We start from the raw sequence: 6,000 nt of genomic DNA on the forward strand, positions 1-6,000 counted from the left end.
GTTAGGCTTAGTAGACTTGTCTTGAGTTTGTTCTTTACATCCTTGCTGTGGACACTAGAAATCCTAGAGATAGAAATTTGTAAAGGCTCTTGCAACTATAGGCTCACACATTTTTTGTGTTAGGAAAAAATAAACAAATTAACACAGAATAAAGTAGTAGTTACAACCACAGCAATGTTTACTGCTTCCCACTCCTTGATGATTATTTAACAATTAAATTAGAGGAGGAATGTTCTTCTATTGTGATTGGTGATGGTGGAACTATAAACCAAAATGCTTTTCAAAGAAATGAGGAAAGAGCATGATTTCAAACACAGCAAAGCTGCCAAAATGCAGCCCGCCTCCCCTTACCCACCCTTGAGCCCTTGCGTGGTACTTGCCTGATCAAATCACAAGCCAGTTAGAAAATCTAAACTGACAGAAAATACACCAGCCACTGAAAAAATACAAGTCAATGCATTTTCAGAGTAGGAGCACAGAATCATAAAATCATTAAGATTCTCTGGAAAAGAACCTTGAGTCCAACCTTTGACCAAGCACCACCATATCAATTAAACCATAGCACTAAGTGCCATGTCCATGCATTTCTTGCACACTTCCAGGGATGATGACTCAACAACCTCCCAGGGCAGCCCATTCCAATGCTTAACCAGCCTTTCAGTGAAGAAATTCTTCCTGATGTCCAACCTGAACACACTGTCCTGGCACATCTTCAAGCTTATCCTGTCACTGTTGCCTGGGAGAACAGATCAACCCCCACCTGGCTGCACGCTCCTTTCAGGCAGTTGTAGAGAGCATTAAGGTCATACCCGAGCCTCCCCTTCTCCAGGTTAAACAACCCAAGATCCTCTTCAGATGTTAACTATTATAATATCTTTTTGTCTTCAATTGGAAGACCAGTGTTGTTCCCAATGCAATTTCTGAGTCAAAGAAAAAGTATCTGTTCCAATCAAGAATTTAGAGAATTTCTATATATTCGTTCTGTTTCTTTTGCTACATCAGCATATCAGAAATGGTCGAGGGATATTTTGGACTTCCAAGTTACTCTCTCCAGCTGCTCTTCAGATCTGTAAAGCAGATTACAAAGATGTGCTGCCAAGATGCTTGCTCCTTCTCCCACTGCCACTGCTGGCAATGGTATTGCATGGAGAGGAGCCTGACCCAGCAGGCCATGCCCAGGTCCTCTCCAAAGGCACACTCTCCTCTGGCAAACTCTGCTTTCCAAAAGGACAAGTTATGAAGGAAGCAAAGGGTATTATAGCAGAGGTCAAGAAGACTTAATCTATGACTCTAACCTGGTAGTGATACAGCAGTGTGTGATAACAAGGAGCTGTAAAGCACTTCAGCATGCTCCATTCTCTATATGTGTCAAGACAGGAAGGTAACGTGGTTTGTATCCTCTTAGCATTCACATCTTGTGCCTCCAATTATCCCTGTGAGAACAGAGATTTGTTTCCTTTTGTAAATTATGCTATACTTTTGGCATCAGATGCCTGAAAGTTACTAACATTATTCAATGTTGTGCAAAAAAAAGTCTTTTGTGGTTTTAAGAGAGATTGTTCCACTGTGACAATTTGTAAGTAGGAGACAGTGGCAGACTTAAGATGCAAAATTCAGTTCATGCAGACAACAGCAAAACAGGAAAATGGGTCAGCCTCTTCCAGCAGAGGGGGATTTATAATTGTCAATATATAGAATAGGAACATAGTAAAAATATTCAGTGGAACTTACCCTTTTTTAAATTTCTAAGGGAGTGGTAAAGGAAATTCTGCCTAGTTTCTAGTATACCTTTGTGTAAATGCTTCTCACTATAGCAAATCATTAAGACATCATCAAAGCAGACCAAACATCAGACTTGTATTTCTATCTTCAGCAATTGTAATAAAGCTACATATTCCTTTAAAAGGATAAGGGCATAATAGCAGGGGTGGCATCAGAATTTGTTTTCATTTATTAGCATTAAGATTTTGGTGGAAAATATTCTAAATCATAATTAATGGATTATGTGGTGATTGTATTTGTGAGAATACTTTGCTTTCTCATGAGGTCTGTACCACATCCCAGTACAGCATTATCAGGGTCTGTCTTTTTCTTTATTGTTCAAGCTCAATCATTCTTTCCATCTCCAGAGCCACCACAGAATTCATAATTGAACAACTCCATGTAAAGAAAAAGTGCTTTCTGCCATAATTAAATACTCTCTCTGTGCTGCAAACATCATAATAAATTAATCAACATTCTGAAATTTTTCCAATTACTAAAATTCTTGTATCTCAAACTCTTATAATAGTTCTTTAATTTCAAGCCCGTAAACAAGGTTAAGTAAGAAATAATCTAAAGAAATAGTAAAGAGAGGAAAAATATATTTTCTCTGATAATGTAGTGACCGTGTTGTACTCCATCCAAAACGTCCCACAACAGCAAGGCAGTGACTCTATGTCAACCACTGAGCAAACCTCACAGCATTTCTTCTTCACCTTCCCATGGTGTAAAATTTAGAATAACCATCTAGCTGCATATTGCAGCTACTACTTAACTTCGACTGTTTCTTAAAAAATGTTGTAAGGATCTAAAACACATAAACTCTTCTGCTTGTCCTCAGCTTTAAAAAAACTCATCTGGTGGTGAGCAGCACAGAAATATTGTGGAAACTCTAGGCTGATGTTCATTATGCTTATAATTTTTTTCCTGTAGCAATTGTGATCAGAAACCAACCTTTAACTAAGATTTCTCCTCTATCACTTCCAGAACTGGACATGATAAAGATAAACAACGGTCCTAAGTTTTGTGATAAGATCAGTAAAATTAGCTCAGCATGGAAATGTAACATATTAGGAATATCTTATACATGAAGTATAAGTATATAGTACAAGAGGTAAAAGTAAATTGACACACAGAATGACAGTTACTTCAAAACGAAACCATTTTTGGGTCCTGGGAATTCTTGTCAGTGCAGATTCATCCACACAACATGCTATTTCTGATTCCTTTTTCCCAATTAAACAGAATGCAGTCTTATTATCTGATTGTTTTTCTGGCAAAGACACTGTGTTTTCCTCTTGTGCTTCTAAAATAGAGATGCAGATTCTAAACAGCTGGACATTCAGCAGAAATGATCTCATTCTTTAAATCTGTAGCGTCAAAACAAGACAGAAATAACCTTTGAGTGCAATGAATATTTTTTACAACATTAAGGTCCCGCGCAGGAAATGGGACACTCAATTGTTCTTAAGATCTTTGATACAGATCTGTCAGAAGAAATCTAAACTGACTTTTGGAAAGGAAGGATGAAGAGGACTGAGAACTTTCTTGTGTCTGTACCATAATTAAAGTTATTGTTGCCAGGCTAATTTATAATCACTGAAAGTCTCTGCTTTCCCCTTTGACTTCATGAGGAATTTGACTGCAGAATGGAGTCAATTTTTCCAGTAGCCTGGGTAATCCTTGTTTTTCCCACCCATCACTAAAACCATTCTTTGCATTAGTGTGGTTTTCAGCTGCACTTCAGATCTGAAAGCAGAACTCTTATCAGTTACTGAAAAAAAATCCAAAATATTGTGCTTAATGCTACTGATAGAGCTATAAATCCTCATGCCAATAAAGGGTAAGGTCTAAAAAAATTTATCTTTGTATTTCTAAGACACCAAGATTTTAATATAAACCCTGAATCATCGGGGTTTTTCAGGGTTTGTTGTGGCTCTATGCATGCCAAAGTCCTCAGGAAGCAACAGAAGCAGACAAGATTTGTGTGCAGCTTCCCAAAAGGTTCTCAGCTCCTGCTTCCTACTCACCACCGCTTAGTGCCAAAGCATTAGGTGATTTTTGGAAGTGGAATTTCGGAAGTTTGCATCCCTCAGGAGTTTTGTACGAGTGGAGTTTTGTTTTGTTGGGTTTTGTGGTTTGATTTTTTTATTGAGTCAAGAGTTTGAATAAATTTTCTGAGTAAACTGGAACAGATTAAGCCTCCAAGGTGAGGGACAGCTGTCAATGGAAGAAAAGTTCCTGCTCACAAAGGCCTGTCTTTCCCACATTTGCTTGAAAAGTAGTTCTACACATGTGCCTGTGTACTTTAGGATATAATTTATTGTAATAACAAACAGGATACTAAGGTCTCTGGGAACAGCTGCAAGGGGCTTTGGAGCAGTGGTGTGGAAAGAGCTACATCCTTCCTGCAGCAACCAGCAAGAACAGCAGCCAGCCCAGCACAGAGCCAGGCTACAGTCTTGGTTAATCTCAGTCTAAATCCCCCAGAATCCCTGCAGCAAACAGTGTTTGACAAACTCCTCTGATGAATCTGCCACAAAGGCCACTTTTCACCTGGACTTGTGTCTGAAGTTCCATCTCATCCCATCATCCTGGCAGCTACCCAGGCTGTGAAATGGGGACTAAGTGGACTTATTTTTTCAGAGGAAGAGGAACTTTAGCAGTAAGCAGGAATTTCAAGCCCAGTAGCTGTGTGAAGAGAACCACTGCTGTGGGGATGCTCATTGGAAACCATAACCAGAGAACTTTTGATGTCCCATGGTCTCAAGAGTCAGAACAGGGTGGTGCAGATGGAGAGCAACCCAGCCATCCTGCAGTTCAGGGCAGGCTGTCCCATGGACTGCTGCCCAGGCTCCAGACCACTTGGAAGCTATGCACACCTCCCTCATTTTGCAATTTCTTCAAAGATCTGACAAAATTGCTGAAAATAAAGAAGCTTTGCCCATACGTAGGTGCAGAAAAATGTCATAAATAATTAAAGCTGATTAAAAACAAAATCACTGAGACCTTTTAATATTTTGTTCTAAATCAGGACATTTCTAAAATCACAGGATCATAGAATCATAGAATGGCATGGGTTGGAAGTGACTCTAAAGACCATGTAGTTCCAACTCCCTTGCTAGGGACACCTCCCACTAGACCAGGTTGCTCTGAGCTCCCTCCAGCCTGGCCTTGAATACTTCCTGGGATGGGACATCTACAACCTCCATGGGCAACCTGTTCCAGTGCCTCACCACCATCACAGTGAAGAACTTCCTTCTAATATCTAACCTAAGCCTACTTTCTTTTACTTTGAGTCCATTCCCCCTTGTCCTGTCACTAGAAGTGCTTGTAAAAATGAGAAACGCTCAAATATTTTAATTATAAATACAAGAATTATATTCAGGCATTTTGCATAGATATGAAATGCTTCCTTCCTTAACACATTAATCTTTCAAAGAGGCAGAAAAAAACACTATTCACTTGAATTTCTTTAAAATTTTTCCACTTATAAATATTTTTTTAACCTGATATTATGCCATTTTGGAGAGAGGGTACTGAAACAAAGCAATCTGTTTCAAACACTATCACCATGCAGCCACCAGACTGTGGTCTGATCAGGCATCTTGTGGTCTACACCTGCACAAATAGGCATGTCCCAGGTTGAGTTTCCATGATGGGAAATCACATCCTTTTAGCAATCAAGAATGGATCATGGAGATATGAAAGGCAGAGCTATGACCAAAAGCTGAAAAGCTCTTGCCAGACTTGGTTTGGCAGCCTCACACTCTCACACAATGTGCTCTATTGAGTGGAGGTTCACCAAATCTTTTGTCCTGGGAAAAGCTATGCAAATTTTTCGTGTATTCAAATTTTTTATGCTTTTCTATGAACCAGTGCTTTGGAAAACAGTTTCTCATGTAACTTCTTCAGTCAAGAACTCTCTGAAGAAGGAAATCTAACTGTGAGAAACCCTCAAGTGCTGTAGGATGCTGCTTCAAGTCCAGTTATTCCACTTTTTTTGAGTTTTCCAGAATTGTACTTTCTCATCACGGGACCATGAACCACTACTTCTTAACATAGTCCACATGTCATGGAAAATGGTGACTGATTTAATGAGCAGTTTCTCACTGACCCAAACCCCCTACAGGAACATCTCTGGTAGACTGCAAGTACTACACAAAACTACCAAGACTCTACAATCAGAGTAAGTTTCTGCTGCAGCACAGAAAAGTGTTTCTGGAAGGCAGCGCTTGA

The sequence above is a fragment of the Sturnus vulgaris genome, chromosome 3 (assembly GCF_052056855.1).
Source record: "Sturnus vulgaris isolate bStuVul1 chromosome 3, bStuVul1.hap1, whole genome shotgun sequence".
In the NCBI taxonomy this organism is placed as follows: Eukaryota; Metazoa; Chordata; class Aves; order Passeriformes; family Sturnidae; genus Sturnus; species Sturnus vulgaris.